General features: G+C 48.6%; 1 protein-coding gene across 2 annotated transcripts in view; it reads left to right on the top strand.

The window, feature by feature from the left end:
* Positions 1 to 19,349, top strand: part of PRKCB (protein kinase C beta) — a 374,895-nt gene that overhangs the window by 208,312 nt on the left and 147,234 nt on the right. The window lies entirely within an intron of this gene.

Genomic DNA, 19,349 nt, shown 5'->3' with positions numbered 1-19,349 from the left:
GGTGGGAATTGGCATCTGGACACTGAAGGAGATGGAGTTGGCGTGAAGAGATGGAGGGAGCTGAAGTGTTCCTTCTCTTGTTCCCTGAATGTTTAAGCCTCGTGAGAAAGGTCAAGCCCAGACCACTGTCTGAGGCCCCCAAACCTGGGCACGTACTGGGTATGCAGTCATTGTTCCTAAATGCCTGCTGAATGGCATGGCTCGGGGTGCTGCCAGGACCTTCAGGGCTGTGACTCTACTGCCTTTGAGGGACGTGGTCCTACAATATCTATTAAGATATGTATATATATGCACACTCTGACTCTCAAATTTCCCTTTTGGGAATCTAGCCTATCGAAATAAAACACTAGCATGTAAGGAAATAATGCCCAGAATAAGCGTGTTTATTGATGTTTTCTTTGCAGCAGCAAAGAATTGGAATCCGCCTAATTAGGCTTATATCCATTTTATAGGATATTATGCAGTTGTTGAAAACAGTGAATCAAAATTGATGTGTGGGGCTTCTATGAAGCAGGTCATTTTGGTTTTTAATATGGGAGCTTGCTACACAAATATACGTATTTCACTTTGTGAAATACTTCATTTTGTGAAAATTCATCAAATTGTGCCATTATGATTTGTATGATTTGAAGTATGTATATTATACTTCATAGTATACTTTTATTAACTGAGAAGTTTAAATAGTAAAATTAAAAAAAATAAAATGATAAAATTAAAAAAATAAAATAATAATACAATTCTAAAGAATCAAAGTCAATATAAAACACCAATGGATTAGAGCTATAGCTATGGACCTGGAACAGGCAGCCCACTGCCTGTTTTTGTAAATAAAGTTTTATTGGGATAAAGCCACACTCATCATTTGCATATTGACTCTGGCTGCTTCCATAGCACAGTGGTCAGTTCATTGAGTGGTTGTGACAGAGCCTGTATTGCCTGCAAAGCCGAAAGTTTTTTTTTTTTTTTTTTTTTTCTGGTGCTTTCCGAAAACATTTGCCAATCCCTGATCTGGAGGCACATTTTTGATGTATTATTAAGTGAGAGGGTTAGGTTGCATAAAAATATATTTTGTATGATCTCATTTCCAAGAAATAACCACCAGGCACTTCCCATGTGTGAAGTTATGTTTGGATGTTTTTATAAGGGTGGGAAGAAAGGTATGGAAGGGTACAAAGCAGGCTGTAAACGCTATAGGATCGCAGAAGGATTGGGAAGGTGGGGATGAGAGAGGCTGGGGCTGGGAGAGGCTGGATATCTTCTCTTAATATGTCTTGCTTGCGTGCGTGTCTGACTCTTTGCCACTCTCTGGATGGTAGCCCACCAAGCTCCTCTGTCTCTGGGATTTCCTAGGCAAGAATACTGGAGTGGGTTGCCATTTCCTTCTCCAGGGGAAATTCCCAACCCAAGGATCAAACTCACGTCTGGATTCTTTACTACTGAGCCACCTGGGAAGCCCCTAAAGTTTTCAAAAAAGAAGAAACGAAACCAGAGAAATCTCTAAATAGAAAAAGCTAATTTAATAATGCCTCCACCAACGATTGGAGTGAAAACTGAGTGGCTGATGCCAGTGATGGGTGATTGTGGCTTTGAGGACGACCGGGTCAGTTTTCGACTGGGGCGGTCCTCAGCCAGGGCAGAGCGTGTGTTCTAGTTCTCATCCTCACCTGTGAGAATCTTGGGTAGCACCCACCCTGTGAGCTGGCCTGTTCTGTGACCCTCATGGCATTTCCATTTGTCACTGTCTTGCATCCCTCGTCACTACAACACGTCCTCTTCTCTTCTTCCTCCCTTTTCCCTCTTCTCCTCTTCTGCCTTCTCCAGGAGGCAGCCCACGCTGACTTGACCCTCAGTCCCTCAACCCCACCTGCAGGTCTCTGACTTCTTTAACTTAAAAAACTCCAAATACTCCGGTGCCTTCTAACTCTGTTTCCCATGCTGTCACCTCCCCAAGCTTCCAAGTTCGGGGGGTGTTGCGCTTCAGAAATTGTAGAACCTGGTTGCACCAAGTGTGGTCTGTGGACCAGCGGCATCAAGTATCACCTGGGAGGGGGCTGGAAAGGCAGAACCCTGGGTTCCTTCCGGATCTGCTGAGTCAGAATCTGCATTTCAGCAAAATCCCCATGTGATTCGTGTACACTTTGTTTAATTGGAGGCTAATCACTTTAGGACACTGTGTTGGTTTCTGCCGCACATCAGCATGAATCGGCCACAGGTGTACACATGCCCCCTCCCTCTTGAACCTCTCTCCCACCTCCCACCCCATCCCACCCCTCTAGGTTGTCACAGAGCACCAGGCTGAACTCCCTGTGCTGTGCAGCAACTTCCCATTAGCTAGCTATTTTACATATGGTGAGGTATGTATTTCATCTTTCTACTCTCTCAACGTATCCCCTCACCTTCCCTGCTGTTGTCCGTAAGTCTGTTTTCTGTCTGAGTCTCTATTCCTGCGCTGCAAATAGGTTCATCAGTACCGTTGTTTCTAGAGTCCATATATATGCATTAATATATGATATATTTTCTCTTTTTGACTTACTTCACTCTGTATAACAGGCTCGAAGTTCATCCACCTCACTAGAACTGATTCAAAGCCATTCTTTTTTATGGTTGAGTAATATTCCACTGTATATATGTACCACAACTTCTTTATCCATTCATCTGTTGATAACTATCTAGGTTGCTTCCATGTCCCGGCTGTAAATAGTGCTGCAGTGAACACTGGGGTACATGTGTCTTTTTCAGTTATGGTTTTTTTTTTTCAGTTAGGGTATGTGTTCAGTAGTGGGATTGCTAGGTTGTATGGTAGTTTTATTCCTAGTTTTTATTTTTATTTTTTTTTAATTTAATTTTATTTTTAAACTTCACATAATTGTATTAGTTTTGCCAAATATCAAAATGAATCCACCACAGGCACACATGTGCTCCCCATCCTGAACCCTCCTCCCTCCCCCCTCCCCACACCATCCCCCTGGGTCGTCCCAGTGCACCAGCCCACTGTTCTCCATAGTGGCTGTATCAATTTATATTCCCACCAACAGTGCAAAAGGGTTCCCTTTTCTCCACATCCTCTCCAGCATTTATTGTTTGTAGATTTTTTTTATGATGGCTATTCTGACCAATGTGAGGTGATACCTTGTAGTTTTGAGTTGCATTTCTCTAATAATAGGTGATGTTGAGCATATTTTTCATGTGTTAATTATCCATCTGGATGTCTTCTTGGAGAAATGTCTGTTTAGGTCTTCTGCCATTTTTTGATTGGGTTGTTTGTTTGACGTTGAGCTGCATGCACGCATGCATGCTTAGACACTTCAGTCGTGTCTGACTCTTTGTGACCCCATGAACTGGAGCCCACCAGGCTCCTCGGTCCATGGAATTTCCCAGGCAAGAATACTGGAGTGGGTTGCCATTTGAGACGCATTAATCTCCAAAATATACAAGCAGCTCAACCTCAGATTCCTGTGCCCTTTAAAATTCCATGCACTTTTCCTGCAGACAAGCTCAATGATGCATCTCGTCCACTAGGTGGCAGGCTTTACCGCTCTCTGCTCCTGCCGGGGCGGCCACAAGTGGAAAGTCCGGGTGGAGAGTGCCCCGCAGCCCACTGCGGCCATGACATTTCACCTGTCAGCATCTCTGGGCCCAGAATCCCCTTTCATCGATGGTCTGAACCTACCTGTGTGCCCTGAGATATCCCCCTGCAGCACAGAGCGCCCGGCTCTTGTAACGTGACCCAGAGCCCCTCTCTGCTTTGCCTCTGTCTCCTGTTGCAAGGGGAGAAGGCGCACCTTCCTTTTCCAGTCGCAGCCCCACCTGCTCTTCTCATTGACTTGCTGCAGGTCTATACAATGTAGCCCAGCATACACGCCAACAGAGTCTAGGATCACAGAGCCTGAGCAAGGGGCTTTGGAGTCAGGCCTGGTTCGATCCGACGTCTCTTGTGTGCTGGGCACCGCTTGCCATCACAAACAAGGCAGTGCCTGCTGTTGTGTCCTATGTTATTTCTGATGAGGGAGGTGACCGTTGAGCAAGCAGAGTCCCTTCCCCGTAGTGATAAAGGCTGTGTGTGCATGCGTGCTGAGTCGCTTCAGTTGTGTCCTACTCTTTGCAACCCTGTGGACTGTAGCCTGCCAGGCTCCTCTGTCCATAGGCTTCTCCATGCAGGAATACTGGAGTGGGTTGCCATTTGGGTGTGCAGGAGATGAAATAAGGCAGAAGGCAGTGTTCTCATGTAATCCTATCCAAAGCCCTGTGAGATGGTTACTAACACTATCTCCGTTTTCCAGGTGGGGAAATGGAGGCACAGAGAGGAAGGTTCATAACTCCCTCAAGTCCCACGGCTCCGAGGGGGTAGAGCTGGGGTGTGAACCCAGTGTCAGTTCCTGAGTGTGGCTTTTTTTTTGGCTGCTCTGTGAGGCACACAGGGTCTTAGTTCCCTGGCCTGGGATTGAACCTGCACCCACCACAGTGAAAGCGTGGAGTCTTCACCAGCGGACGACCAGGGAAGCCCCCCCAGAGTGTGAGGCTCTTGATCACCCTCTGTTCCCTCTCTGTCCTCTCCTCGGGGGTAGGGGAAGTAGTGGTGGCTGCTGCTAGCAGCAGCTCTTTTCTGGAACACTTCCTGTGTGCTGGCCTTGCCCAGACTCCATGAGCGCAACCTCTGCTGTTAGGGCGGCTCTCCCCGGGCTGCCAAGGAGGAAATGGGTGCCGGGCTCAGCTGCCTTCTGCTGATGGAGACTTTGCTTCCTAACACTCCGTTTTCCTAGTATCTTCCACTTGCCCACTTTTCTCCTTTGAGCGTATGCGAGCCAGTGTTTGCTGGGCTGTGAGGCTAATGTTAATGATACTTCTTTAGGCCGGCCTGCCTGTTTCCAGAAAGGCCAGCATCATTGGCCCAGACCTGCCCAAGAGGCTGGCTGGATCCCTCGGTTGTGAGCAGTGGACCAGTGGGGGAGGCCTTCTCTCTCAGCCTCACTGTGGAAGGGCCAGGGGCTCTCCCTTCCTGCTTGGAAGGCAAGGAATACCTGGGTGGCTCAGGAGGATGAGGTGAGGCTGGCGGAAGGACCCAGCCTGAGAACCACGTGGCTGTGGGAACTCCATAGGCCATGTGTGTGAGCATTTAGACCAGCGCCTGGGAGGTAGTCAGGATGCCGTATGTAATTGCTGTTACTCTGCTCAGCATGGTTTACCCAGCCCTGTACGAATTCCTGGACTGATTTTTGCCGGATTTGCCAAGTTTGGAGTTTCCTGTTTGGTGACCTTTTTATTTCCTCCCAGAGTGGCATGTTTTTAGGATGTGGTTTCTTAGGTGAGAAGTTCAGCTTCTTGGAGACCCAGTCTGTAATGGGCAGGCAGAGAGAGGGGTCAGTGTGTGAGTCACTCAATCGTGTCTGACTCTTTGCAATCCCATGGACTGTATCCCGCCAGGCTTCTCTGTCCATGGGATTCTCCAGATAAGACTACTGGAGTGGGATGCCATTCCTTTCTCCAGGGGATCTTTCTGACCCAGGGGTTGAACCCGGGTCTCCTGAATTACAGGCAGATTCTTTTCATCTGAGCCACCAGGGAAGCCGTAATAGGTATCAGCTCTACCTCTCTTGTTACCCTCCTGGGTACTGTATGTCCTGGAAGATTTACATTTAATCTGACTCTTTGATGAGGAAGGGAGGCATTTGGCTGTACCTGAAATGATCTGAGAGAGGGTACCTGCCCAGCTGAGGAGTTCAGGGAACCTGGGTGCTAAGCCTGCCACTTTAAGACACATTCCAGTTATATATGCAGCCAACATGTAGTAAGCACTTCCTGTATGCCAGGCACTTTAAGGGAAGCATCACATGTAATACTCACCTTGAACCCTGGAGGTTTTACCCGCTTTGTTCAGGTGAAGAAGGCGCAGCTTGGAGACGTTAAGTAATTCGTTTAAAGTCGCACAGTTGTGAAGTGGCAGATCCCTGGTTCAAAGCTGGGCTGTCTGGTTCCAGAGCCTGTGCTCCTAAGCTCTACCTTGTCCTGCCATCCTGGGTGCTTGAGCTGGTGGAATTGAGGGCACCCAGAAGGTGAGAGGGAGGGGGTAAAGCTCACAGCAGTTATCTTGAGAAAGTGATTTCACTTTAAAATAAAAAGGTGTTCAGGTTACAAAGGGAAACATCAAGATACAAAGTGGTTTCAGCTTCTGGGAGAAGCAGATCTTCACGGGAAAACCCACTGCCCAGCTGGTATCAGGGATGCTGGGCCTTGCAAGGCTCCTGCATTGTTCAGGGAACCAGAGCTACCATGCGGACCCTGGAACAAGGGATTCATTGGAGCATTTGACCTTGCACAAGCTTGGAGAAGCTGGGGATATGAAGGGTGTGTTGGGGTCAGAGGAAGAGCAGTGAGTGGTCCAGGCAGATGGGGTGCAGTTGGTAGGTAATTCAGTCAGGCTGCCAAGAAGTGAAAGTGAAAGGTGCTCAGTCGTGTCTGACTCTTTGCGACCCCATGGACTACACAGTCCGTGGAACTCTCCAGGCCAGAATACTGGAGTGGGTAACCTTTCCCTTCTCCAGGGGATCTTCCCAACCCAGGGATTGAACCCAGGTCTCCCACATTGTAGGCGGATTCTTTACTAGCTGAGCCACCAGGGAAGCCAGGAATGCTGGCGTGGGTAGCCTGTCCCTTCTCCAGCTGATCTTCCTGACCCAGCAATCGAACCGGAGTTTCCCGTATCGCAGGAGGGAGGATTCTTTACCAGCTGAGCTACCAGGGAAGCCCAAAGTGTCTATTAATTAACCTTATGACGCTTCTACTAGCATCATCCAATGGGTCACCTGGTACATAAATGCTGGCTGCTTCTTACTCATTTGAGGACAGTTTTTGGGGGCCCAGAATCTTTCAGTTCCCAGGTAAAGTTGCCCCAACTCTTTCAGCCACTTGCTTTGTGCATATGTTAGTCACTCAGTGGTCTCCAACTCTTTACGGCCCCATGGATTGTACCCCACCAGGCTCCTCTGTCCATAGAATTCTCCAGGCAAGAATACTGGAATGGATAGCCATTTCCTTCTCTAGGCCCCTTCCCCTACCCAGGGATTGAACCTGGGTCTCCGGCACTGCAGGCAGATTCTTTACCATCTGAGCCACCAGGGAACCTCCAGCTTGCTATCTAATCCCTAATTCACAAACCGCAACTTCAGACACTGCACAGCAGACCTGTGTGTCCCCTCACCAACACAGACCCAGAGCTCCTCCAAACAGAGCTATCATCAGAGTAGCATCCTTATCGAGCCTGACCTGACTGAGAGAGAACCCTACAGGGGTGGCAGAGGAGAGAGGGATTGTTCCCTTCCTTGTTCTAGATGAGCGATTTCGTACTTTACTGACGGCAGCTCGCTGCGAGAGGTAGGTTTTACCCACCACGTGCACACTCACAACTGAAGCCAAACCACCATGATGTAATACTCACCCCTACTTACGCACGGTGGGTGCTTGGGTACAGTGTCATCTCCATTCTATTCGGTCCTATCCCTGTTCCTTTCAGAAATCCTTTGAGAAAAATGGTCTTGACGCTCAGGTTTTGAATTCATGCACCATCGCCAGGTGCGTTGGATTCCCTGGTGGCTCAGATGGTAAAGCGTCTGCCTGCAATGCGGGAGACCGGGGTTCAATCCCGGAGACCCGGGTTCAATCCCCGGGTTGGGAAGATCCTCTGGAGAAGGAGATGGCCATGTGACGTTGTTTGAACCACACTGCTCTGGACCACATTATTCTCTTACTGTGTCCTCGGATGACACTATTGTTTTTGGGGCTCAGGGTAAGGCCAGCCACGTCACACGGTTGATTCATTTTAGGTTTACAGTCCGTTAAACTGCCTATGCCAACTCCGCCAGGTGCTGTTAACCTATGTTTCCTACATCTTTGCTGCTTTTTAGGGTTTTTTCCCTTCTTCTCTTTTTTTTTTTTTTTAGACATGAGGTTGGGCCAGATGCATTTCATCTTACTGGATTTCATCTTTGCTGTAGGGTGGAGTGGGGAGCTTTGTGTAACCTCTCACCCTAGGCCAGGGTCTTCTGAATGTCCCTTCCCCCTGACACTGTTCTTTGTATCAGGTTGGTGCCATTTCTCCACTCCCTCCCCCATCTCTGTTTATTTTTTTGTTTTAAAATATAGGTCTTATTCAGGCATGGTGAAGCCAGTGGATCAGGACGTTGTCAGTGAAAAGATAGTTTATTACTTGTAGTGCAGAGATATCACTTTACTGACAAAGGACCCTGTAGTCAAAGCTGTGGTTTTTCTAGTAGTCATGTATGGGTGTGAGAGTTGGACCATAAAGCTGAGCGCTCAAGAATTGATGCTTTCCAACTCTGGTGCTTAGCGACTGAACAAGAGGAAATGCCACAGCACACAGGACCACCTGGGGAGGCACCAGGGTCGGTCAGGAGGCAGAGCGAGCGAGGCGGGCCTTTCTTGTGGTTTCCATGGGGAGGAATGGATGAGGCAGGTGAAGCAGACTTGGGACTGGCTTTGTTGTCGTTCAGTCACTTAGCCGAGTCCAACTCTTTTCGACCTCTTGGACTGCAGCACACCAGGCTTCCCTGTCCTTCACCATCTCCTGGAGCTTGCTCAAACTCATGTCCATTGAGGCAGTGATGCCATCCAACCATCTCATCCTCTGTTGTCCCCTTCTCCTCCTGCCCTCAGTCTTTCCCAGAATCAGGTTCTTTTCTAATGAGTCAACTCTTCACTTCAGGTGGCCAAAGTATTGGAGCTTCAGCTTCAGTGCTCTCAGTGAATATTCTGGATTGATTTCCTTTGGGACTGGTTAGTTTGAATAATTTTAGCAGGTTCTGGAGTATAGGGGCTGTCTCTAGTTGTCTGGCTCTGGCATGATTAGTGCAGAGAATGGTGGCCTGGGGTATAAGAGCTCCATGAAGGAGGTGGTGGGAAAGGTATGCTTACAGCTGACTTTATTACCTCTAGGAATTGGCCACCTTGGGAAGGACAGTCTCTCCTGGGTCAGCAAGGCCCCAGATGTCAAAGAAAACAGAAATACAGAAAGTAAAAAGCTATGATTCATACATTTAAAACCGTTTTTATTAAATGATATCATCAAACTTGTATAGGTGCAGAGTTATTAATGAAGAAAAAACCCCAATGGTGCATTGCAGAGTCTATGATGGAAGGCATTGTCCGCTCCCCCACCCCAGTTCCACTCTTTGGAGCAGTGCTCCCGAAACCAGAATCACCCACAGAAGGCCCTAGTGCCCCAGGGATTCTGCTTCAGCAGGTCTGGGTGCACTTGAATGTCTAGTGAGTTCCCAGGGGAGCCTTCCAGGGGACCACGCTCTGAGCACTGCTGCCTTGGAGGGCATCATTTGAATTTCCTCTGGTACCTGAGCTCTAGGTTTTAATGACACACTCTGTCACTGTTTCACTTCACTTCTTCGTGGTTCCAGCATCCTGAGCAGAATTTAGCTCTCTGACAACACCCCTCTGGTATCCTCCCCCACATACCCGCAGCACAGGCATATCCACTCTTCTAGTTCACTCCTTCAGCAAAAGGGTCTTATTATCCAGCATCTTGTAAGGTGTCAAGCACTGAGCTGCTTGCTGGGAGTTGCCTGAGAACAAGACAGTCTTGCTTCCAGTGGAGCTTCCATTCCAGTGGAAGGCTCCACGGGCTCTACCTCTTAAGAACCTGATGGACTTTGGAGCCATGTGGTTGCTGTCAGAGTTACTCAGCTCTGCTGCTACAGCATGAAAGACCACAGACCATATGTAAACGAATAGGCAGGGCTCTGTTCTACTAAAACCTAATTTACAAAAACAGGTGATGGCTTGGATTTGGTGTGCAGGCTGCAGCTAGACCTCTGTTGTAGGGTGTGCGACAGACAATAAAGTAGGTCTGATGCATGTGCTCAATTGTGTCCAACTCTTCGCAACCCCGTGGACTGTAGCCTGCCAGGCTCCTCTGTCCAGGGAGTTTTCCAGGAAAGAACACTGGAGTGGGTTGCCATTTCCTACTCCAGGGGATCTTCCTTACCTAGGAATCAAACTCGTGTCTCTTGCATCTCCTGCATTGGCAGGCAGATTCTAAAGTAGGTAAAGAAGTAAAATAGACAGTATGTCAGACGGCAAGTGTTAAGAGAAAAAGAAAGTAGGAAAGGAGGATTGGGAGTCTGAGAGAGAGGGCGGGACTTGCAGATTTAGATAAGGGTGGCAGGAAAATGTCACTGAGATGGGAACAATTGAATAAAGACTTTTAAAGTATTTATTTATTTACTTGGCTGCGCTGGGTCTTAGTTGCGGCATGCAAACTCTTAGTGAGTGGCAGCATGGGGGAATCTAGTTCCCTGATCAGGGATTGAACGTGGGCCCCCTGAATTCGGAGCACAGAGTCTTAGCCACTGGACCACCAGGGAAGTCCTGAATAAAGACTTTGGAAGATGAAGGAAAGAGTCGTGTAGCTTCCTAGAGGAAGGGTACTCCAGGTAGAGGTACCGCCAGTACAACGACCCTGTAGCAGCATCGGGCTCCGCACGCTTGTGGAAACAGTGAGCAGGCTCTTGAGTGTGAGTGGGGTGAGCCAAGGTGGGGAGAGCAGGAGAGGTGGACAGGTGACATGGAGGCAGCTGCTGGAAGTTTTTGTATTTCCTTACAAGGAGCCACAGTAACGAATTCCAAGAGTATATTGTGGCTCTAATAGTTCTCATCATTCCTTGGTATCTGCATAGGTTGGTTCCAGGACTCCTGGTGGGTGCCAAAGTCTACAGGTGCTCAACAGGTACTCAAATTCCTTATAGTCGACGCTCCTCCCCAACCCATGTCTGCAAATACAGAGGGCCAGGTGTATATGTACAACTCCATTTCTTGTTTTCTCAACTATAAGAAGTACCTCTTGACTTTATTTTGTAAGAGGTACCAGGCACTGTACAAACACTGTGCCATTGTGTGCGTGCATGCTGAGTCACTTCAGTTGTGTCTGCCTCTTTGCGACCCTATAGCCTGTATAGACTGTAACCTGCCAGGCTCCCCCTGTCCTTGGGAGTCTCCAGACAAGAATATTGAAGTGGCTTGCCATGCCCTCTTCCAGGGGATCTTCCTGACCCAGGGATCGGACCTGCGTCTCTTACGTCTCCTGCATTGACAAGTGGGTTCTTTATCCCTAGCGCCCCCTGGGAAGCCCCTTTACATGCATTACTTCATTTAATTCCTATGAGATAAAAACTAATATTTCTCCATTCAGTAGAAGAGGAAACTGAAGCTCACAAAGGTTCAGTGACTTGGCTAAGGCCACACAACTAGTAAGTGCCAGAGCTGGGATTTGAACCCGGGTCTGTCTTTATTAGAGATCTTAGCACCCACAGTATCCTGACAGGCAATACTGTAATCCTTCAGGAATACTGGCAGAACCTGTGGCTTTTGGACAATAAAATGCAAAACCTTTGTCAAGGGTGTGTGCATCAGTCAGACAAAACAGGAAGTATTCCGAGAGAGGGGAAAGGTTCTTTGCTGTGGGAACTCTGACCAAGCCTCTGACAGCTCATTTATGTGATGGTGGTGTAGTTTGACATTCATAGTACAAGACTTGCATGCAATTAGCCTGAATCGTTTTAACACAGTCTCTTGAAAACATTTGGAATTTTCCCTCTGTCTGGCCTTGTGCGTGATGTAACTGGGGCTTTATTTAGTTGGTCATCCATCCCAGAATAGCGAGCTCTACATCTGCCTGCATCACCGTGGTCTGATTGAGGTCTTGTTTTCCTGGAGGGCAGAGACGGCTGTGTGGACTTGCTCTGCAGACCCTGCTCCCAAGGGATCATTTGTGCAAATACAACGATGGCAGAGCCCCTTTTCAGCCCGTGACAGAATGATTTCTCCCAGTGTGTCTAAGCAAGAGTCCTGTTAAGTATGCAATGCAAATGAGATGCAAATGAAAGGGCCGCCTTGGTTGGGTGGGGAGGTCAGCGCGCTGGGGGCTTCTGCCCTCCTCCTCATCAGTAGGCTGATGAACCTGGCAGGTCCTTTGACGGTCATCTTTTCTGCCCACCAAAGGGTTCTTAATGAGGGCAGAAACTGACTGTTCCTGCGTCCCCTTCAGATACCTGGTGATTGGAAGCTAGAGAGATGGTGCACTTTGCACGGGCTGTCAGACTCCTCTGAGTTGTCATCAGCTGCCTGCTGGGCTCTGAGAAGGGCTGGGGCAGAAGGGAAATGGCGTTAACAGACTGCTATTGTCTGTTCCTCCTCCCCTGTGGAGCTGCGTGAGGCAGCCACGGATGGCTGGGTTTGGGGCTCTCACGCCAGCTTCCATGGTCCTCACTGGCTGCCTGCCTCGGCTCAGAGAATGGGTCTCCCCAGGGACTTGGAATAAGAGCTAAGAGCCTGTCTCCCCTCTACCCTACCTGCCCCCCCCCCCCCAGCTGAGGATCAATGATGCTTTGATTTTATTTCTTCTTCCAATCTGACTCACCGTCTTCGCCTATAGCTTGAGAAATCCCAATCCAAGCAGCCTTTTGAAGCGAGGAAAGAAAACTGAACAAAACGGCAGGAAATTATGAAATAGTGGAGAAAGACATGTGGGTACATGCACAGAGCCAGCAGCTCCAAAGGATGCTCCATGGCATCTTTCTGCTATTTCTCCTTGTTTTGCAGGGGCTTGCACCGTGCAGTTCCCCAGCCGAATCGTGAACATCTTTCTAAATGCAAATATAAAATGCACACAGCAAGGACCACCTCCTAAGTGCCAGGCACACTGCTCAACTCTCTACCTGCATTAGTACATCTAATCTCAATTTGCAGGTAGGGAAACTGAGACCTAGGGAGCTTAACTGACTTGCCCAAGGTCATTTGGCTAGAAGGTGGCAGAACTGATGCTTGATCCCTTGAAGCCCAGGTCCTTAACCACTGTGATAAATCGAGGCTCTAGGAATTGAAATGGTGATTTCAGCTGAGGGATGCATGAGCTTTCATTATTTCCCCGGCCTTCTCATCCAGGCTTCCTGGTGAGAGACAGACCTGGGCTCATCACTGTCTCTGCTCATCATTAGTTCAAGAGACAGCTTGGGGGCTACAGGGGCCCCAAAATGGGTGAGATGGGTAGGGAGGCAGATCCTGGACTTGAAATGTCGTGTCTCCAGATCTCTTCAGCAAGGGGCTGCCTGCCAGGTCTCCAGGGAGGGCCTGGTGACTGAGGCTTGGGGTCTGAAAGTTAATGTATTAGACAGGCCTGTTGCCATGGCCTTGCTCTGGACATTTCTTGGGTCCATCAACAGGGGCCAGACTCAGCCCTCATTCACGAGCACATCGGACGTGTCTTTCCGCAAGTGTTTATAGCAGATATCATGGGAGTGATGTCCATGGCCAGCACTCAACAGACATTTATTAAAAACAAAAATCTGAACAAGAGGACAGAATCTTGTCAACAGTGTCCTATAGCCACGGGGACATGTTTTAGATCATGCCCTCATGCCCTTCCCAAACGGAAACTTTTGGGAAGGGGAAGGGCCACCAGTGTCTCTTTGGTCTCATTAGATCCTCACGACAACCATGTGAGATAATACCTGTCCCCTTCCCATTATTATTATAATTCTACAGAAGAAGAGAGTGCAGCTTAGAGAGGTGAATTTACTTGCCCAAATTCCCGCAGCTAGTGAAAAGCAGGGCTTGAATTAAAATATAGATGTGACTGATTGTAAACCTAGGTTCTTAATGCACAGCATTCCTGGGGAACACAAAGGTATTTTCTTTTAGGCTTCCTCCCTCCCTTTCCCTCCCTCTCTCCCTCCTACCTTTCCTTCTTCCCTCAATCTCTCCCTCCCTCCCTTTCTTCTTTCCATTGTTTTTTGAGTCTTTCCGGTGTGGGAGGCCACTTGCCAGACACCAAGAGGGTTCTGTGAATGAGTATGGCCCTTTCCACACAGAGTATTTCGCAACTTACAAGAGAGCGAGGAAGAGAACCCTCACTCTAAAGCGGGGCGTGGGTGAAGTGATAACCCAGCTTGAAGGCACACGCTGTGGGAGGTCCCTGCTTCGGAGGGAAGTATTCCAACTGATGAAGCTGGGAAAGGCTTCACAGAGTCAAAGGCAACGGAGTTCGTTCTGGAAGGGGAGGACTAGCCCCCTGCTAGGACTCAGCTAGGAGCTTTGTCTGTTTCATACTTTGAAAGATGAATAGAAGCTTTCATGGGCTTTGGCCCTCTGAAATCCACTCTCCACACCCAGCCGGAGGGATCCTTCTAAAATGTAAATCACCTGTGCCCTTCCCTTGCTTAGACTAGTCCGAGGCCTCTCAGAGTTTTCCATTGAAATCCAGACCCTGGCCCCTGCTCTGACAGCCTGCAGGAACAGCATCACCCAATAAGCCTCCCTCCAAGCTCATCTTCCCTCTTTGTCCTCCCTCGTCCTTTGTGATAGCCTCCTCTCTGCTCCACCACGTGAGTGTCCTTCCTTCTTGCAGCTGCTCTTCCTTCAGCCCAGATTGTCCTTCCTTGAGTTGTACATGTGATGGATTCTGGTCACTCCCTAGTTGTCCACTCAAAAGTTACCTTCTCAGGCCACTGCGGAGCCTTCTCTAAACCATGAATCCCCTCCCAGATTTTCTACTCCATTACCCTGTCTAGTGGCTCAACTGGTAAAGAATCCCATGCAGGAGACCTGGGTTCGATCCCTGGGTTGGGCAGATTGCCTGGAGAAGGAAATGGCAACCTGCTCCAGTATGCTTGCCGGGAAAATTCCATGGACAGAGGAGCCCATGGAGTCACGAAGAATCAGACACGACTGAGTGTGCATGCACACGCACCCTGTCTGGTACTGTTGTGGTATTTGTCACATGTTGTTATTATGTTGTTTATTTGTTTCTTAGCTGTTTCCCTCCACTGGATGGAGGGAAGAACTAGTCTTATTTTTTATACCACTGTGAGCCAGCACCTGTGCAGATACACAATGAATGCTTGTTGAACAGGTGATTAAATAGGTGGAAAAATGAGTTAAGTAGCAGGCTGTCAGGATGAAATGGCCACGTGAATGAAGACCCTGGGCATGAAGGGCTATTGGATTTCTGATGTGTTGAGATTACAGAGTGTGTCTGTGAAGAGTGATTGATGCCAGGTCATAGAAGACCTTGCTCACGCATTCTAGGGATTTGGGATGTTATTCAGTGGTTGATGAGCCATTCATTGGGGGTGGTAATTACCTAATCTAGATATTGCGGGTGACAGCGAACGAGAAGGATTTCAGGAGGATGGATGAGAAGATGCACACTTCAGTTAAGGAAGTGGCAGCAGAAATGGACAGATGAGAGCACATTGATGTGGAGAATCACAGAGAGGATGGAGGAGTCAAGAGTTAATTGAGACTGGTGGCTCAGGAAGATGTGTGCGTAGTGATAAGCAAGCAGGGCTAGAAATCAAAGAAGCTCGCTTGGAGGAAAAGGCGATGCTCTTGGGTTTGTAAAGAGGCTGAGTCTGAGATGTTTCGGGCTCACAGGGGTGACTGTGTCCAGCAGGTGGATGGATCTAGATATCCAGACACCCAACTGGGAAAACAGAGCAGAGAGCACAAGTTTAGGCACCAGTAGCCTAACAGTGGAGCTGGAGCGGTTGGGCATGCCAGGTCCAAGAGGGCGGGGAGTTCGAAGTACATCAGGGTTGGGACCCTGGGAAATGCAGCTACTTTAAGGATTAGTGGAGAAGAGGAACCACTGAAGGAGAAGAAAAAATGGTGCTCTGAGAGAAAGAAGGAGAAGCAGAAGGATTGAGGGTCACAGGAACCAAAGCAAGCAAGAGTTCAAGAAGGTGAACACGGCCAGCCGATTAGATGCTGCCAACTGGAAATGGCAGCAAGAACAGGCTAAGCATGGAGACAGTCTGGGAGTCGATCATTCAGTTTAGGGATTTGGACAGTGCTTATTCAATGGCCTGGTGGGAGGAAGAGCCAGGATGCTGGGTGCTAGGAGGGGGAGGTGGAAAGAGAGGTGTGGACAACTCATAAGTGAATGTGGGCTGCAAAAGGAAGGGGTCAGGAGAGGAAGCTGGAAAGAAAGTTATTTATGGCAAACTCGGTCATTTTTATAGTGTGAATGGGAAAGAGTGTGAAGGAAGGGCTCAGGATGCATGGGAAACGGGGGCAGAAAGTAGGCAGAAGGGGTCCCAGACCTTTGTTGTCACATAGTTAGGTGTTCCGATCCCAGCTCTGCCACCTACTAGCTGTGGGTCTTGGGCAAGTGAGTCAGCTCCTCAGAGACTCAGCTTCCTTGTCTGGCAAACAGCGAGAGCACACGCCGCAGGGGTTCAGGAGTACCAGGGGGTGTGTATCATGGTCTTTACAGTACCTAGTGCCTGGGGAGATTTGAGGTAGTGGACTCTGTTCAAACTCCTTTATAGATGCCACTTAGAAGAGACCACAGCGACACTTGCTAACCCTTAGTTCGCGTTAGGTGGCTCCTGTTCTAAACTCTGAACTCATGACACTGATCAAGAGTCTTTGTGCAGTGGAGACCGTGGGGTGCCACCCCGACCCCCCTTTCCTAACGGAAGCACTTCTGCCCAGGCATGCGGAGCGTTGGCAGCTGACCACTCACAGCTTAGTTGTCCAGGAATTGCCCCTAGGAGAGCCGCATTGTCAAGGGGCAGCCCACACCCAGGGACTGGTCGCTGGTGGAGGTTGGGTACAGACGTGTCCACTGGGGATAGTCTGAAAAAACACCCGGATCTCAGCACTCCCTAGTAGATTGGGTGAGGCCTGTTACAACTTCATTGTCATTTCACTCCTCCTTCTATTTTATTCTGCTTTCCTCATTCTCTACAGGGGTTTTTCCCAAGGATAAGACCCAACAAGATCCCTGTGCACAAATCTCCATCTCAGTGTCTGTTTTCAGAGAACTTGACTTAAGACACCCTGTTTAGCGTTTCTGTCTTTCCCCTAAACTGTAAGCATCTTGAAGGCACTGGCTATGTCTGTCTTGTTCATTGTATTGCCAGTTCTAGGCACATAATAGATGCTCATTAATTGTGTGCTGAAGAAACAAATGAACTGATTTCTTAGACACATACACAGGAGTGCCCTGATACATACAAGTTTCCAGAGGTGTGAATTACAGGTCACGGTTACCCACGAGTGCCTTCTGTGGGCACGTGAGCCTACCTGGGGCCACCCGGTGGGAAGCCATTCCTCACGATAGCTCTGTGTCTTCTGTGAGTGATTTTCAGATTTATATCAGCAAACAGTGGTCACGATTTATAAAATGTTCACACAGGAACATTAGGGCTGCATCAACATCATTTTTGTACAGAGAGGTTGTTCCTGAGGGCCTTTAATTTTCTAACTTTCATTATTGGGAGAGTAAAATGTATCACTTGCAACCCAAAATTGATTTTTATTTCCCCAAAGAAGCCCATAAAAATAAATAACTTCCCAGGAGGGAAGAAAGAAAAGAACTCTTTACACTGGGCAATTTATTAAAAAAGAGAACAGGAAGCCTGGAGGGGCAAAGCTATCTAAACATTTAGATTGTATCTGTTTTCCTCTCACTGTCTCTTTTTTTCTAATTTGAGGCTTACTAGACTTTGAAAACACCCATGCTGTTGAGAAGGTTCACTAAGGATGGCTTCATGGGACATTCTAGAGCGTTGGCCCATGATTTGCATCTCCTGTGTTGCCATTGGAGGAAATGTAATCTCATTAGTAATTGTATCAGTAAGCTTTTGCTGTGTAACAGATCACTCCAAAGGGTGATTTGCCTTAAAAAGACAAACGTTCTGTCCCCTTTGTGTGTCTGCTTGGAGATTTCTCCGACCTGGGCTGACTTCTCCGGGGCTGAAGGGTCTAGGATGACCTCAGTCCCATGCTCTGTGGTTTGCTCAGTGTCAGCTGAAGCGACAGGGCCGACCTAGCCTTGTGTTTCTCATCATTCCACAGGCTAGCTCTGGCTTATCGGTGTGGTTGTAGTCATAGGCATCTCAGAAGCAGTGAGAGCAATTCAACTCAAGCCTCACCTCACAAGCACGTTTAGGACTCTGCTTATATCACATTGATCAATGTTTCAGTGGCTGAAGCCATTCACATGACCAAGTCTATATTCAGAGAAAAAAATGGGCATTTATTCTTTCACTGGCATAAATAGGAGAATGTAGGCAGGGAAGATAGTGAGTAGTCTCATTTTACAGCTAATAAGCTGAGAATCAGAGAGGTTGAGCAACTGGCCTGAGGTCACACAGCAAGCTAAGAACCCACTGTGTAACCAGCCAGGGTGAGTGAAGCCACCCTGTGCTGCTGCATGCTGTCTCCCCTTCGTTCATTCCATCTACCACTCTGATATCCAGGAGGGTAGCTCTCTGGGGTCTGTTAGGGAGCTGGCCCCTCACTCAGCCCCGGAACGATGCTCTTCTTTTACCAGTTACTGCTCACGCTTGCCTGCCGTGCGGGTTGTTCTCTGCTTGCACACCTCAGTCTCCCGTCTGCTCTTCCCTGTGCCTCGGGAGACTGACCCCTGTGGAGGGCGTCACTTGGGCCCTCTGGCTTCTACTTGAGCTCATGCAGTAAGAAGGGCTGGCGAGGGGATTGCAAGAGAGCGAAGGTGAGGTGTGAGTTGCTCAGTTATTTCTGACTCTTTACGACCCCATGGACTGTAGCCCGCCAGGCTCCTCTGTCCAAGGAATTCTCTAGGCAAGAATACTGGACTGAGTTGCTTTTCCCTTCTCCAGGGGCTCTTCCCCACCTAGGGACTGAACCTGGGTCTCGCGTATTGCAGACAGATTCTTTCTCGTCTGAACTACTAGGTACTCTTCCCCAGGCTCTCTGCTCTGCGCCCCAGCTCCAGGGTTCACCAGGCTCTGGTAACATTGTTTCCTCCCTTTGCCTTTCAGCCTAGGGTTGGCAGTGACATGCACATCAGTGCTAGTCTCTGGGTGCCTCACCATGCATTCTTTTAAAAAAACTATTTCCTTTATTTTTGGCTGTGCTGGGTCTTTGCTGCTTTGTGCCGGCTTCTCACTGCAGTGGCTTCTCTTGTTGCAGAGCCTGGGCTTGAGGCATGCAGGCTTCAGTAGTTGCTGCACGTGAACTCAGTAGTTGGGGCACATGGGCTTAGGTGCCCTGTGGCTTGTGGAATCTTCCTGAACCAGGGATCAAACCCACGTCCCCTGCATTGGCAGGCAGATTTTAAGCCACTGGACCATCAGGGATGCCCCATCCATTCTTGATTCCTTTAATCCTGGCCTCATATTTCTGGGTAGTTCCTTATTTAAAGCCTCTTGAACCATCTGAATCGGATTCTGTTTCCTGCTCAGGCCTATGTGGATATACTTTCACTAGGTTATATTTTCTTATAAGGCGAGAAGAAAATAGAGTTTGCAGCATGTGATTTGAGGAAGTGAGTTTCTTGC

Source organism: Bos grunniens, chromosome 25 (genome assembly GCF_055505025.1).
Source record: "Bos grunniens cultivar Pamir isolate PY7600 chromosome 25, Bosgru_T2T1.0, whole genome shotgun sequence".
Taxonomy (NCBI): domain Eukaryota; kingdom Metazoa; phylum Chordata; class Mammalia; order Artiodactyla; family Bovidae; genus Bos; species Bos grunniens.
The sequence above is the reverse complement of the archived record's forward strand: the minus strand, read 5'-3'. Positions and strand labels throughout refer to the sequence as shown.